General features: G+C 43.1%; 2 protein-coding genes and 1 long non-coding RNA gene across 5 annotated transcripts in view; 2 read left to right on the forward strand and 1 right to left on the reverse strand.

Moving 5' to 3' along the window:
- Window positions 1-17409, forward strand: part of LOC135489273 (DNA replication complex GINS protein SLD5-like) — a 249221-nt gene that overhangs the window by 176090 nt on the left and 55722 nt on the right. The window lies entirely within an intron of this gene.
- Window positions 1-17409, forward strand: part of LOC135489277 (uncharacterized) — a 253966-nt gene that overhangs the window by 48782 nt on the left and 187775 nt on the right. The window lies entirely within an intron of this gene.
- LOC135489279 (uncharacterized) lies at window positions 1861-5677 on the reverse strand. The gene is made up of 3 exons (XR_010447128.1): window positions 5637-5677; window positions 2418-2551; window positions 1861-2090 (listed from the first exon to the last, which is right to left on the reverse strand). It is a non-coding gene; the product is annotated as an uncharacterized LOC135489279 (long non-coding RNA).

Here is a 17409-nt window from a genome sequence, read left to right on the forward strand (position 1 = left end):
TGTATGAGACGTTATCATGCCTGATGTCACAGTCAAGTAAGACTTCGTTGTAGCCTGATTGATATAAGAGAAGCGGGTGATGAAAGAGACAGCATCATGCCTCATGTCACAATCAAGTAAGAGACAACATTGTAGCCTGATTGATATGAGAGTAGAGGGGGTGATGTTAGAGACGGCATCATGCCTCATGTCACCATCTAGAGACTGCATTGTAGCCTTATGGGAGGGAATAGGGCAGTGTCACAAGAACTAATCTAAACTCAAGGTAATGAAGGAGAGATTTGCACTGACATACTTTTGTGACCTTCTGCCCTACTTTAAAGACTGTTATACACAATTCCTAAAATACACTGCCATCTAGTAGCAGAACCACAGGAAGTGATGCAGAGTGAGGCAGGTAGGTCAGCAACCTGCATTGTGTGTAGCGTGTAGAGTATTGAACAATAGCTATCACTGAAATTGATCCAAATAACTCTATTGTGCGTGGTGTTGGGCTAGTCTTGCCACAGAAAGTAGGGGAATTAATGGGTTTCATGTCAGTGAACATGATAAGTGATAATAATTGACCAATCAAATAATGAGGGCAATGCAACTGTCTGATGATGTTTGGGCCATGTGATGAGGAAGCTGGCTGAAGCCATGCATTGCATGCATTGGATTCTGACATAGACTTGATGAATTTAATCTAATTCAATTGTAGAGAGCCCCTGTAGTTGTTTCTATTCTAGGCTGGCTAGGCCTTATGAGTTTGGGCCAGAAATATGTAGGAGATGCCTTTGACTTTGTGTTGCCCTAACCCACTATGATTTGCTTGGTTATGGTGGGGTTTTTTTTGAGTGGTTGTCAGTCACATTGACCCCAAGTCCTCAGGCCAAGTCAATTTTAAACTGTAGGCCTACGCCTAGTTTTATTTGCATTGCCAGAGTGTAGGCCTGGGAGTCATGGGCCTTATGATTTAGTTGCAATGTTCAATTATTGCATGATTTTTAAAAAAAGTCATGAAAGTGCAACATTCCAAACACCAATGCTGCAACAAACTAAATACACATTTATCTTAATTGCAGGCTAGAAGATGGACTCAAGTGTCCACAGTGATGACACCACACTGCCACCATCAATCGTCCATATTGATGACACCACACTGCCACCATCAAGTGTCCACAGTGATGATACCACATTGCCACATCATCACCAATCGGGATTGACCGTGGGATTCCACCGCCACCAATGACAAGTACCCCTAGGCCTGATGCACCACCAGTACCATCCGTAAGCCCTGCATGCAGCGACATAATACCAGTCATGCCAGCTGAATCTGATTTTGAGTGCATTGATCCCTCATTGCTGGATGATGCTGGTGATCCTTTTTCATTGGATCATGAATCTCCTGTATTTCATGCTGTCTTACATGAAAAACACGAGATGCATGATTTATTCTCATTGAATCATGAATCTCCTGTATTTCATGCTGTCTCACATGAAAAACACGAGATGCATGATTCATTCTCATTGAATCATGAATCTCCTGTATTTCATGCTGTCTCACATGAAAAACACGAGATGCATGATTCATTCTCATTGGATCATGAATCCCCTGTATTTCATGGGGTGTTACATGATAAACACAGGATTCATGATTCCAATGAAAATCCAATGGGAGGATCTCCAGAGCATCCAGACAATGATGGGACCATGTCACCAGAGTCTGATTGCCAGAAGTGCTACAAATGTCGATGTCCAATGTCTTGTCATGACAGGGAATGCTTGTCATGGATGACAACCGTGATGTCAGAGGACATGATAGAGTTCGACTCATCAGAGGAGCTACAGTTCCAAATGGAAGTAATGGATTAGTTTTAGGTAAAAAAATTACAAAACTATTTTAATGCCAATGACATTAGTAGTATGTATTTTCAAGGATGATAGATACAGAAAAAGAGAAAGCATCAATACAGTTGTACTACTAGTATTTGCACCAAAAAATCTGGAAATCTGAAGTGGTGCAATTTTTCACCATGCTCATCATCTTTGTTGTAACCACGACTGGTGCAGTGAGGTACACAGCAGTATCTGTGACTCTTGGGAGGTTGCTGAAGACAAGAATAATCCCCAGTTAATAACAATCTTAATAATTTTCGTCAAACTGTTAAGATTCTTGGCAAAACAAGCAATTGTGTGAACTTACTTGTTCAAAGAAACATTTGATTACATGGTTTGTTTCTGTAATTTACGCCAAGAGTACTCAGTATTTCATTTAGCTCCTCTCAATTAAATGCATTTCAAAGAGATTGATATATACAATCAGTGCTTTTTGAAATGCATTATATATCTTGACAATATTATAAGTAAATAGTACAGATATAGTACTAGTAGTTTGGGTAGTATACTGCTCTATATTGACTGTATTACAAATGTACCTTCATAACATTTCCTGCTGGATTGGAATAGCTGTGATCTTGAGAGTTTGTTGATGTATTATCCATATCCATTTCGGCAAACCTGGTTTATTCGTGGTCACTTGTTTGTAACGTTAGACAGCGGTTGTTCCAAACTGAAACATGATTGTATCATTTTGAGTGAAACAGGTACTTTGTGAAAAGAATTACTATGCCATGGATGTATGTTGCATGTGATATGACGGCATTTGGATCTCATTTAATAATAAAACTTGAAATAGGCAATGGACATCATTTTGTCTTGTTAATTTTTTAAATTGTGACTTGCCCAAACATTTTTCATGCAGACATGACAAATGTGGTCAGCCTCTCATGCCTCATGTGCTGTGATCCCGGGCTGTGATATCTGGCTATCATTATTCTCCCTGCAGGCCCATGGCCATGGGCCATGGCCAAAGAAAGAGTATCCTACATCATAGCTGCCTGCCATTGCATCATGATCATAAGGCTACATGTTTTCATTAAATACAATAATGGCATTATGTACACAGTACATAGCCTATAGTATATTAGCCATAGCCTACCACCACACCACAGAAAATATACTCTAGTTTCGTCTTTCTAAGGTACCTTCCTTCATTAAGCCCAGGTTAGCCCGCGTACAACATACAGGGCAAACACCATCTGGAACATGATTGGATGGCGCCGGGCAAGGCAGGGGAGTATAATGAAGTTCATCGGTGTAATTGACACATTTCTCGACGGGTCGCGTAATTGATCAGATTGTCCATAGTCAAAAGGCCTTTTTACATGGTGCGGGTTCGAAACGGATCGAGGAAGGTTCGGATATTTTCTACACGCACAAATGAGCCTTTGGTCATTGTGGCCAGTTTCTATCAGCGTGCAAAAAATAAGCAAACCTTCCTCGATCCGGTTCGAACCCGCACCGTGCTAAAAGGCCTAATATGACGAAACATGAAATGAATATCCATTTGGTGATCAGGCCTATCGACTGATTCAGTTGAAGGAAAGTGTCATTATACGTACAGGATGGTTCAAAAAAATGTTCACCTTCGAATCGGAAAAATCCGTACCACCAATGCTGAGTCGCAATAAATTCAGTCCATTTCTATTTCCTCCTCCAGAATGTTGACAAACTCAAGCCCAATTTCCTCCTCCTGCAGTGGTCCGGCGTCAATTGGGGCTGCCCTGAACAAGGCCGACTCGAATCCACTCTCAATTACTTGCGGAGGTACAGCTTCCCAAGCCTCACTCACGATATTAACTACCTCACGCAGCCCAATACGTTCACAGGTCCCGTCATCTTGGGTGTTGTCATTTTCCCAGGCTTTCCATGTCTTCCGCAAATTGTTCTTAAAGGATTTCATCACAGCAACATCGAGGGGTTGTGCCAGAGACGTACAGCATGCCGGGATAAAATTGAGGATGCCTCCCAATTCTGTCACTCGGAGACCGAAATTCTCCGTGCGGTGCACTCTGTACCTATCCACGAGGAGAAGAAATTGATCGGTATCTTGTGTGGTGATGTATGGCTCGAATACTTCATCTAACCAATGATTGGCAGTCTCCTCCTTCATCCAACCTGTAGCGGAGGAGGTTATAATAATGTTTGCAGGCAAGTCCTCCTCTTGCAGGGCTGCCAGTTGTCGGACGAAACCAGTCCTCGGAAAAGTGATGTGCGCCTGTAACTTTACTCCCGTCGCGGTGATGGTAAGGGTCACCGTACAACCCAGCTTGGTGTTGGATCGTGACGTCCGCACGTCAACCGACTTGGCTCCCCTGGCGTTGGCTGTATACAAAGGACGAGACTCGAACAGTGCAAGCGTCTGGTCCATATTGAAGAGGAATTGCAAGGCAATCTGAAACTGATCGATAGTCTGCGTCGCGTCGTCGCGGAAGACCTGGACACGTTGGGCAGCGTCAGCCGGCAGAGTGCTGGTATTCTTATTCACTTTCCGGAGAGAGATCTTCTTTCTCTTCATGAATGCTTCTACCCATCCGGCGGAAGCGTGGAAAACGTGCTGTGTATGTCTGGACTCTATGAAGCCTTGTCTTTGTTCGTCCGGCAACTGATGCCACCAGTCTTCAAAAATCGTCGTAGCACTGGCTTGTATGTCCTGGATCGCGACAGGCAGCCTCCTCTCCCTCAGCCGCTGGTACCATTGGTAAACACGCTCCTCTACTACCGGCCATCGACCCACCAGTCGCTCTTTGACTGTCCTGTCCTTGCCACGACCTTCGCGCTCTTTCTCTTCCAGGTCTTCAAGGTTCCACTTTCTCAACGTTAAAACTGGGATCTTGTAATGTTCGGCAAACTCGTTCATGCTTTCGACTGTTCCATTCTTCAATAGCCTGTCTCAAGGTCCCGCAAGTACGCTATTTTCTCGGATACCGAATAGCTCCTTCGCCGTTTTCTCAAGGGTTCTTCTTGTTCCATATTGACTGTTTGTCTGTGGGCGAGTGATCATCGGCGTTAGGCCTTTATAGGCCTAGGATGTCTAGACATGTTTTTAATAGAAGAAAGTGACAACGTGTGCCATAAAGCCATGAAATAACCGTATACATCGCGTCTGGCAAAAGCAAGGCACAGGGCCTACTAAATTTTAAATTTTATAAAATTCAATTTTCTCTGTAGTGAATTAATTTCACTAATTAATTTGGGACTCAATAAGAGGTAGGTCAATCCGATATCCACAGCAAGTTGTAGGTCTGGATGCTGAAATGGGGCTTTCTAAACGAGATATTAAAATGTTGAAGATTGTTTTTCTGGCACACTCTGTATGAATCAACCCATTTGCCGATTTTGGAATAAACCCTTGAATGAAACTGACATTTCCTTGGACATGTGCATTGACCGTCTCGTCGCGGCCGGTGCAAACGGCATGCAGTTCGGCCATTCACATTGGTCAGTGATGTTGAATAGAACTGAATGATCCATTGTAATGGTAACTTGGGGCTGAGGCCTAAATACCGGCATGAATATATGGAAGGTACCTTAGAAAGACGAAACTAGAGTATTATGCCAGGCCTACATGTACATTTTCATGATCAGTGGCAGAGCCATGCAGCATACTTGATACTACATGTACAATGCAGATGTACACTACCACAACACAACACACACTGTCCATTGCTGTTGTGTTATTTATGACTGTGTTTATGGTGGCTTAACTCACATGGTATACATAAAGTAGCCCAATATCAACACTAAAACTTTACCTTTACTCAGTTTCCATTTCCTGGCATGTTTGTTGTGCCTGTTCAATGAATTGATATCATTTTTCTCTCTTCATAATGCTCTTCCAAGTACATATTGTGTTATGGTCATTATATAGGCTGCTTCTATCTACGTCACTTCCTCCTAGTTACAGAACTGATAATAGGCGGCAGGTCAATTTTAGGAATTGTGTATAGCTAAAGAAGTCGTGTTTGGTATCGAACTAAAGATAATGAACAGTAGGTTTGTGCTAACCCATTTTCATTACCAACTGACCTACTTGGAGACGGTTACAGCGAAAGGTGTCATCCGTGTTGGATATCAAACTAAAAGTGTTAAGAGTAGGTTTACCCTGATATACTGTTATGACTCACTAAACAACTTGAACACCGTTAGAGGAAGGCAGTCGCGTTAATGGTATCAAACTAAAGGTATTGAAAGAGCAGTTTTGCGCTGGCCTGCTTAAACACAGTTGGAGCAAAGGCACTGAAGGTATTGAAGAGCGGATGTGACAAAAGAACCCCTCAACTACTTCATTCACTGCAGTTCAAATAAAACCTTCACAACTGTCATCCACCCTAGGGGCCAAATTCATTAGACATGTATATTTTCTTGTCATTCATCTCATTCCTTGCTATTAAATTCCATTAGCGTAGCTTTTCAGGCCGCCAGGCCTCTAGTTAGTTACTTGTTTTCGATGATATTTTCATGGTAGGTACTCTCACCAAGAATACATCACATATCCTACAGGTTTTAGATTTGACCTCTGTGCTATGCATGTAGCATGTTGCTCAACCAGGATGAATTCCTAACCACAAAATATATCTATACGTTGAGCACAATGGCCCTTGGCCGTTTCGTTTTCCACATGCAGTAAAAAGGGCCATTTAGACGACTGGAAAAAGCCACATGCGATTGAATCCGAATGTGTTTCAAATATTTCCCGTCTAAATGCTAAATGATCCGGATCAGTGTGGTCACATCCGTATTAAAAAAAAACATCGATTGAGATGATTTTAATCTAGATGCATCAGGATCAAATGCGTCATCTAAAACCAAACGGATTCATTTTACCATGCGTACTAATGTGTGTTTTGGTACTTGTGCTGTTTTTAGCTCAGCTGACAAAAGCTCTGTACACACTGCCAACATTTTCGATAACATCGCACCTGGACAACATGTTGGCCAACATGTTTCCCAAAATGTTGTCAGTGTGTACAGAGCTTAAGTCAGCGAGCTAGTAGAATAGCTATTCAAGTTGTATCTGTCTGTCGGTCAGTCGGTCCACAGGGGCACATTCCGTAACCGTAAGCCTTATCAACCTCAATTCAGCATGTAAATTTAGTATTACCCAAAGGCTACCTGTCACGAAAAATTTGTCGTGATTTGACTTACTTTCTGCGACCAAGGGCCCGTGAAGGATTTTAACTTATCTCAGGCAAGGATCATTAGATGTTTTCGAAGTATGCAGTATAGTAGTTTTTTTTTTCTTAATCAATTTCCAATAAAAAAAGTTCAAATTTGTTCTCACTAGGGCGCGCTATCTGTCTTCAAAATTTTTTCACCGATTTAAATTGCCGCCTGATGACGTCACTCACCAGTGAGTCTCCACTTCGAAAATTCACTGGTCCTTACTTGAACGAACACCGCAAAATTGATACAAAGAATACCACGTCAGGGTTCTCCACTAATACATCAGTCCGGGCGCTGCGCCCGGACTAAACGCAAGTGAGACCATCACCGCCCGGCCTAAAATCCAGCGCCCGGTGAAAAAAAATTGCCGCCCGGTTAAAACATTCCCAACATACAACACCGAAAAGATCGTCGATTACTCTCTTCACTCAGTACTTGTGACCCATAACCCATAAATCACATAACCCAACAGCCAATTATCACATTCTGTGCCGCGATCATGCGATATGAGCCTTTGAGGAATGCCAACGGACCGATGGTGCTACGATGGTGCCTACTTAGTATGTGGGAAATAAAACCAAGCGCCGCCATTAGATCTGTCAGTCATATGCTTCGTGCATTCCATTGGTTGTTTCTACTGACGTCACCGATCCCAGCCAGACCGCGCGCGTCATTTGCATTCACAGATTACGCTGGCTGAATGAAAGTGATGCCGTGCGCCTTCCCGCGCTCTAAACAAATTTGTTTATTTTAAGAAGACGGTACTACTGCGGATTGACGATAACTGATGGCTTCAAAAATAAGCAACTTCGAAGTGCTATAAAATGAAGACATTAGTATATTAAGTCTTTTGAAAATAAATAATTCAAACATCAAACAAGTCGTGTTGTTCTTGAAGTTTCATTTCCTTTTGTTTATTCTTTGGTGGTATAGGATTAATGGGATGCATGGTGACTGCACTGAGTAACCCATCCTTCCCGCCATATATAAGTTGATAAAAACAAGTAAAGGATTATTGTTTTGTACTTAGATTTTCACCAATCAGAATCTGCATTTGGCGACCAGATGCCGCAGTAAAGGGCCTGGTCTGTATATAAGAAGCCAAGCTGTGTGATCTTCATCCACTCGTAGTTTGGTAATTGTGCAGCATCAATCGATATTTACTCCGTTTTCTTCAATCATGGCCAAAGAGAAGGATATTCGAGGTTTTTTTTCTCAAAAACGAAAAGCCCCCGATTCGCCACCACTAGCTCGGTCTAGTAGCCCTCGATTGACCCAGGTGGACGTGGAAGCTGTGACTGAGCCGGATTCAGAGGATCTGACTTTGGTGGATGATGATCCTGATAGTGATGTAATTGTTGAGCCTAGAGTATGCGTGCCAAGAGTACCCAAAGCAGCTAGGCCAAGTTCTAGTTCGCAAGTGACTGCTAATGAGGGTCGGAAAACGGGCAGTCGACATCGGACCACTGGATTTGATTCGAGCTGGCTACGTAAATACAAGTGGCTTGAATATAAAGAAGATAAAGGTAAGCGACAATATTTAGTTTTCCCAAAAAATACAATTTTAAAGATTATTCCGACTCCCGACCCGATTGATTGACAAGCACCATTTCTACGCCCTCATCTCGCCCGCTCGAAGCAGCACCACGTGACTGACCCGTCAATATAACAAGGCTATAAATAACCACCAACGATGTGGCGGGAAAAGATCGTCGATAGTTCTAAATCAGGCCTAGTAGTCGCTGTCAGATATTTGAGTGAATCTAATAGGCCTAGTAGGCCTACTATATATATTTAGTTAATTCATTTGAAAGATAATTCTCGGGAGAAGTCTGCGCATGACATAAAGAAATAGGCTAGGCCTTATAGTCGAAGTTTGCAGGTTTTAAAATAGCGTCCCCCGTCTCTGTTTGATGAAATGTCAATTCGCCAAACACCTGTCCTATTGAAATCAAATTAGCAACCGGCATATTAGATTTGGGCCTTTTGTTTGAATATTTCGTTAAAAGTTATAGACAGAACATGTTTTTTTGCAGGAATGTTTTGCAAAATATGCATCCGGCATGGGCAGAATTCGAAGTCTGGGGTGCGCTATTGGACGTCAGTTGCATCCACAGCATACCGGGAGGATAGGTTGAACGACCATGCCAAAGCCATTCACCACCTGGTAGCTGTTGGACTTGAAGCCCAGCGAGAGGCCAACGCGAAGAGCGGAGGGGTTAATGCGTCCCTTGCAAAGAGAGTCACGGTAGAGGAGACGGCATTCCTTGGAGCCATGAAGTCAATGTACTGGCTCGTAAAGCAAGACACGGCCTACACAACAAAATACAAGAGTTTGCTGTCGTTGGTTAAGGACCTGGGGTGTAGTTATTTTGAAACGCTAAACGTTGATAAAGTAACTAATTACACCTCAGAGAGGACCATGCATGAAATGGTTATTTGTATTGGTAAGTTGAGGAAACGATCAGCTCAGCCTAATTCATATATAATTATACTGAATCACTGGCAGCTCCGAGCATTCGATGACATATGCGTTTTGTTGTTTATTTAAGGCCTACTTCATTCATTGTCTTAATTATGTTAAATTAATATTTCAGGACAAGCAATTAAAGAAGAAAAAATAGAAGCCATCAAAAAGTCAGTTGTGTTTGCCGTCCTGATTGATGAGTCCACCGACATCACCACCATTGAGCAGATGTTGATTTATGCCAAGTATCTGGACCACGCGACCGGGGAGACGAAGATAACTTTACTTGGGACAGAGGAGGTAGGCCTGTCACTCAAAAATAGCTTCCCCGCCGGCAATAATCAATAAACAAAAAAATTGTTTTCTTCAATTGGTGTTCTTATATATTTCAGATGAGATCAGTGAACGCAGATAACATCACCAGGAAGTTAGTGGCGTTCCTTGAGGATAATGTCGGCCTCGATGTCAAGAAATTGGCGGGCTTTGGAAGTGACGGGGCCAGTGTTATGGTAGGGAGGAACAGTGGTGTCGCAACTCAACTAAAGCGTGTAAGTTGTCTCTCAGAATAGATGGGTTAACGTTCTCTCTTAAATTCGTTACTGTCCGTCAAAATTAATAGTGTCTTATCGATGTTTAACGAAGATCCGTTTCTGTTACAGCTTTCACCAATGCTTGTGAGCTGCCACTGCGTGGCACACCGCCTTGCGCTAGCCATGTCCGATATCGGGAAGAAGGTGCCATACATAAAAAAGTTCAATGAACTCCTGCAGATGCTGTTTCAGTTCTATGATGCATCGACGGTACGCTATGCAGGTTTGAGGACAATTCAAGTAAGTCACCACTTTTAGAATTTATTAGGCACTCGTACATTACATTATTATTATGATAAATAATAATCCCAATTTGCCGGTTACTGACGTTGGTATTTTAATGTAGGCTGGCCCTCTACAGAATTAATGATCGTTTTCTTTATTTTCCTCCAGGAGGCAATCGAGGACCCAGTGCTCAAACCGAAACAAGCGCTAACAACCAGGTGGAGCTCGCACAAAGATGCCTGCCACACAATGCGCCAGATCCTGGCATCGGTCCTCATCAGTCTGGACAGGGAGGCATCTGAGAGATCTGACCCCAAGGCTATTGGGCTGCTGAAGCTGGCATCTGCCTGGAGATTCGTTGCCACGTTGCAGACGATGTGCGACATTCTCCCAAAGATTTGGGACCTGTCGTTACGTTTTCAGGTGAGCAGACATGACTGTAATCTGTAACGTTTAGGCCCCCGGGCAGCAGTAGATCACTAATTATATATACTGCACTGGAGTGGATGCGTCAACCTACCCTTCTGTTTTTCAGAAAAGAGACATCTCATTCACCGACATTGGTGAAAAGATAGAGGAGACTGTCGGCCAGCTCGAGACGGCCCTTGCTGTACCGGGGAAGTACACCAAGGAGATCATGGAGATGACACGGCGTTTGCAGGAGGCAACGGATGTCAACCTGACGCATCCCATGTCGATGGAGGACTATATGAAGCAGGTAAGTTCATGAACTAAATGAAATGCTTTGCAAGAAGGGTTTTTGATTCTATAAACCGGTTCCGTCCTACCACTAAATTGGGATGTTCAAAGCAGATCCTTTTCTATAAAATATTAATAAATATTCTTTCAGATTCATGATCCATTCATAAAGGCAATAATCGAAAACATCAAGGAAAGGTTCCCCCAGGCGGATTTGATGGATAAACTCCGAATATTCGACTGTGACCCTAAACGACATCCAAGGTTACATCCCGTCACCATCCTTGAGGCTGAACAAACAAACTTCGGGGAATACGAACTACAGGTAAGTGACTCAAATTTGATCCTATCTATCTCAGAATAATAGTTTTCTTAAGGCCGTTACCTTAGTCAGAGTTACGTTTTTATTTCAGGAGTTAATCAACCAGTATGAGGAGGGCCTTCATTTATCAGCAGAAGACACACAAAGCGAATGGCTCAACCTCCGAACTCCAATGGTTTTGAGACCCGACCTATACGGAGCCCTACCAGAAACACTGAAGATTCTGGCTAAATCAGAAGTGTACCCCAACTTGGCTAAAGTAGCGGCTGCTGCTCTCATCATTCCAGCTTCTACAGCAGGTATAATACCTATGATTACATGCATTTTGAATGACCGCTCTAATTATGGTCTAATTCCTTAATAATTGCAAAGGCCTACGACTAGATTAAATCTTAGATTTAACGCATTTTAACGCAATTTGATTAGTGATCTACTGTTGCCTATGACTAGATTTAAAGCATTTTACTTTATTCTTCAGACTGCGAAAGAGGGTTCAGCAAACTTAAGCTAATTAAGAACAGACTGCGGAACCGAATGCACCAGGACACACTCAATGCTTTGCTGATGGCAAGCATTGAAGGGCCAGCAGTGGATAAGTTCCCTTATGCCAAGGCCTGTCAACTTTGGGGTAATCTTCGCAACAGGAAGATCAACATCAACTTTGACAAGCTCTTGGCAGCACCGCCGTTATAAGATGATGATGAGGAACTTGATGATAGCCTCGCCTTCGCAACCAGCTAGAAGCACAATGACATAGCACTGCCAATCGCTTGCTCACTGTGTGTTTACCCAGGCCTCTCCACTTCTTTGTAATACAAATTGTATGTATCTGAAATAAACTAAAATAAATATTAGAAAGAGATAAATTAAACATAGTCATAGTCTTCGCTTTTTAGCTCACCTCTTAGCAGAGGTGAGCTTATCCCATACCGTGGCGTCCGTCGTCCGTCGTCGTCGTCGTCGTCGTCGTCGTCGTCGTCGTCGTCGTCGTCGTCGTCGTCGTCGTCGTCGTCGTCGTCGTCGTCGTCGTCGTCGTCGTCGTCGTCGTCGTCGTCGTCGTCGTCGTCGTCGTCGTCGTCGTCGTCGTCGTCGTCGTCGTCGTCGTCGTCGTCGTCGTCGTCGTCGTCGTCGTCGTCGTCGTCGTCGTCGTCGTCGTCGTCGTCGTCGTCGTCGTCGTCGTCGTCGTCGTCGTCGTCGTCGTCGTCGTCGTCGTCGTCGTCGTCGTCGTCGTCGTCGTCGTCGTCGTCGTCGTCGTCGTCGTCGTCGTCGTCGTCGTCGTCGTCGTCGTCGTCGTCGTCGTCGTCGTCGTCCGTCGTCGTCCGTCGTCCGTTAGCAGGGCACGTTTCGTAACTGTTAGAGCTATTGAGTTGAAACTTGGTACACATGTACCCTTATGTAATGACACCTTAGAGACCAAGTTTCGGTCCGATTCGTTTCATGGTTTGGCCACCAGGGGGCCAAACGTTAAAAGTGAAAATATGCAATATCTCCTTTAATAGTAGTCAGGAAATTTTGAAAAAAATATGGTAGGTACTTCTAGCAAAGGTGCATCATATATCCGCCGGGTTTTTGATTTGACCTCCTTTTCAAGGTCACAGAGGTCAAATGGTGTAAATTGGCCGTTAGGATGTAACGATGGCACGTTTCTAAACTGCAATGACTATTGATACCAAATTTGGTACACATTTACCCCTTAGTCAGGTGATCTTAGGGACCGAAGTTTGGTCCAGTTTGATTCACCACTTGACCACCAGGGGGCAAAATCCAAAAACCTTAAAAATGTGATTATTCCTTAACTTCTTGCCCGATTGCCACCAATTTGATATCATGGGTACATCTAACCACCATACAGTATATGTCACACAGGTTTTTAATTTGACCTTCTTGTCAAGGTCACAGAGGTCAAATGGCGTAAATTCGCCGTCAGGCCGTAACTATGGCACGTTTCTTAACTGCAATGACTATTGATCACAAATTAAGTACACATGTACCCCTTGGTCAGGTGATCTCAGGTACCGAAGTTTGGTGCGATCTGATTTGCCGTTTGGCCTCCAGGGAGGGGGCCAAATCCTAAATTCTTCAAAATGCCATTATTCCTAGTAATGACTTGGCCGATTGGCACCAATTTTATATCATAGGTACATCTAATTCTAACAACCATTCAATGTGTCACCCGGGTCTTCTTTGATTTGACCTACTTTTCAAGGTCACAGAGGTCGAATGTACTGTAAATTGGCCATTTTGGGGAAATTGTAATTGCTTGGACCTACATCAAACCTAACACTACATGACACAATACCATGCTCTTTATCCATCTTTCCACCACATGAGGTGAGCACAATGGCACTGGCCATTTCATTTCAATTTCCTTCGTTACTCACGATAACCACATGGCCATGCTAAAAATAGGCCCGCAACTACTAGTTGACGAGGCTGCGGGAGGTCAATGCATTTGATAGAACAGCCTGCTTCATTCATCCAATGTATGCGGAGTGGTAATTCTATTTTTAGCCATGTTAGCTGGTCTGCGCAATAGACGGAATGGACAATTGATATCTCGCTACAGAACTTGTGCATGTGTGTGAAGGCGGGAACTTGTAATGTGGTGTCGGGGATTACTTTTTTGCTGGACTGGACTTGTAAATAGATTACAATTATAGGACCTAGGTCTATTCACGAGGTCATATGGATGCAAAAGCAAGTAATCAGGTACTCTTCTGGCCGTTATCATCCCCCTACCTCCCTTGCAATAATAATACCATATTAAAGCAGTTTTTGCGGAATTTCGCCGGCCACGCGGCCGGTACGTTACTGGTTTGTTTTGCGCCCGGGTTTTACGGTGTCGTCACAAATGTTCGTGTAAGAAATGGCGTTCTTGAAGCGCATTTAAAACGGCATATGAAGCACTCGGGTGCCAGGAAATCGCATCTAAGCGGTTTCAAGTAAAAAAAATTTCTGGGGGAGACTCCCCCAGACCCCTCGTTCGGTGGCGCGCCTACGGGTGCCAGGAAATCGCATCTAAGCGGTTTCAAGTAAAAAAAATTTCTGGGGGAGACTCCCCCAGACCCCTCGTTCGGTGGCGCGCCTACGGCGCGCACGTCGGGCTGCGCCCGACGAAATACACAGTATACCTTAAGTTTTAATGATGGGCTAGCGCCCGGTCTGTTTCAGACCTAGTGGAGAACCCTGCACGTAAGTATGTTTTACACATTATTCTTCTCTAGAAGTATATAAATTGGTATGAAAATTGCCGCAATTATCAGTTTTGAGGTCGTACATTGTTGTATCAGCAACAGATAGTGAATACATGGAATATATTACTATTACCAAGTTGATACTACGCCTGCACCGTCAGTCAACAAACAGGCATGGTCTGTGGACTCGGATATTATAATATAGAACTATTTCGTCTTTCGAAGTTCGAAAGTAAGTAAAATAAAGGCGTAACAAAAATACCGATAATATTATTTTTGTTCAAGTTCCATACACGTATAAACATGTGAAAAGGGAGGTTGAAATATTCTGTCTCTTTCAGATATTCTTGTGTTTTTTGCTATAGGAGTCCATGCTTAAATTTGAAGTAAGTGTGACCCGCGTTTTGGATCATTTGAATTTGAAACTATGCAGTCTAAATCCACTGATGATACTGCCAGGGCAGTCAAGTTAGTACAGCTTATCTTTGTGCCCATTTTGATTCGATCCGGGAGACTGCAGAATGTGTGTACTTCGTGATAAAACTTGAACTGAAAATCTGACATCGATCGAGCCCAAAATCCAATATGGCGGCCCCAATTGCTAAATTAAAAACATGCCAACATGGCCTGCTTGTCGACTTCAAAATCACTATACTACTCACCATAAACAATGAGCAGAGTAGTGGTGTAACCAGTATTAGTCATTTTGTTTTATAGTCTACGAAGTTTAAAGAAAGTTGTGCATTTTTCAATCTGAAACGTAGGCCATGGCTTTCTATTTACAATTTACATATAATACATGCTACATACAGTACAATGCATATAACATGATGATGATGTTGTATGTGTTGAATGCGTATGAAAAGTGTTACTGCTTGCATGTACGTAGGTAATTAGGGAGACTAATGGATTGATCAGACTCTTATGTGGTGGAAAAGACTTCCTCAAAATTATTTTGTGATCTAATTTCGGAGTGAGAATCCATTCAGTCAGAAAAAATATTTAAGTCCATAAATGTTTGAGAGTTCATCCATAAAGTATTACCTGGAACACACCGAGTCTGATTTCCAACTTCACGCCTCTGAGATGAAGTAACTACTTCTGGTAAACCTCGTTGTGAGATAACACCTGCGATAAGATCAATAACAACCTCACTGCCATACCAGGACTATTTCAATTCCGGCAGATAACCTACCTTGGTGTTGAGATTGTTATCAACCTCGTCACAGGTGCGGTGTATTCCTGGGACAAGCTTAATCAACATTAAAATGTTATCTCATCATGTTTTACAGGAATAATCTACAGCTGCATTTGACCATTTTTGGTGACCACATCAGAGATCAATCAATCAAAAAAGGAATTTCTACGGCGCCCAAATTTGGTGAAAAATTTCACCAACTCTCAGGCGCCTTTGAAATACACTCGAAATAGGTGTGCTTTTAGCATTGTTCCAAAAGCTGCCTTTGACTCCGCAAGTCTAATGTGTGTGGGCAGCCCATTCCATAGGAGTGGCGCCGCCTTGTAGAAGGATCTGTCACCAAAACGTATGCACTTGGTGCGTGGCTCCTGTAGAAGGAAAGCGGCATCAGCCCTGAGGGAATAGGCTGACCCACGTCGGCGTTGTACCATATCAGTGAGGTAAGCCGGTGCCGCTCCATGGACTGCCTTGTAGGTGAGCAAGAGTATCTTAAACTCAACACTTGCCTTGACTGGCAGCCAATGGAGCCGCATCAGAACCGGACTGATGCGGTCAAACTTGGGAATCAAGCATGTAACCACTGAGTGTGTGGAGCTGAGCTACACTCATACTCATAGAATCAAACAAAAACCTTGCGCCTACAATCCAACTGCAGTGCTCACCCACGTGGTCATCAGAAGAACCAGTCAATTCTAGTATTTCATTCTTTTTCACTGTAATAGTTACCTTAAAATTGATTTAATAAAAAAAAACATATATGACAGTTGGTTTACCAAAAAATCAAGTGTATATGTTAAGTTTGTACTCACTATCAATGCGGGCTAAAAAAATCCTACCCCTTGGTCCTCGCCTTGCACTTTGAAACTATTGGTTGTCCCTGATGTGAAGTCGATGACAATTACTGCATGGCTGTCCCGGCTTGGGCTGGACCATGTTCACTGGACTAGTTTGTCACAACCAACCTACACTTCAAAGGATTTGATGTAAAGGTCCAGACTGTTTCTGGTTGTGGCCATACATATACTGGGCTGGTTTGTCTCAACCTGCACTTCAAAGGATTTGATGTTAAGGTCCTAACTGTTTGCCCCAATGTTGTGACCACGCATCGACTCAACTGGTTTTTCACAACTTGCATTTCGAAGGAATTGATACAAAGGTCAAGACTACATTTACTGCATGATGTAGTTGTCCTAGGTTGTGACAATGTATCAAATGGACTGGTTTGTCTCAAGCTGAACTTCAACAGATTGATGTAAAGGTCCAGAATGCAGTCACTGGTTGTCTACTGGGTTGTGACTCTCGAAGGAACCATCGCAACTAGTTAGATTTAATCTCTGTAACAACCTTCAAATTTTAATCACACTCATTGTGGGAAGTTATGTGAACAATCAGATGGATCGAGCAAAGCTCCTCTTGTTGTTTTTTTTTGGCACGCGGCCATCTTGGAAACACATTACCAGCTATTTTGGTAAATCTGTAATGCTTCACTCGTAGCCTGTAGTGTAAATTCCTGAGAAATTGGGTTTTGGGGGCTTTTCTAGCTGTGCTAGCTCCAAAACTATGTATTTGATACAAACTTCCGACTTCAGACGTGGTTGATATAACTCTTAGGATTATATTCCCAAGATTTCAGCTTTATTCGAGAAAAATTCATAGTGTCCATAGGG

Source organism: Lineus longissimus, chromosome 6 (assembly GCF_910592395.1).
Source record: "Lineus longissimus chromosome 6, tnLinLong1.2, whole genome shotgun sequence".
Taxonomy (NCBI): Eukaryota; Metazoa; Nemertea; class Pilidiophora; order Heteronemertea; family Lineidae; genus Lineus; species Lineus longissimus.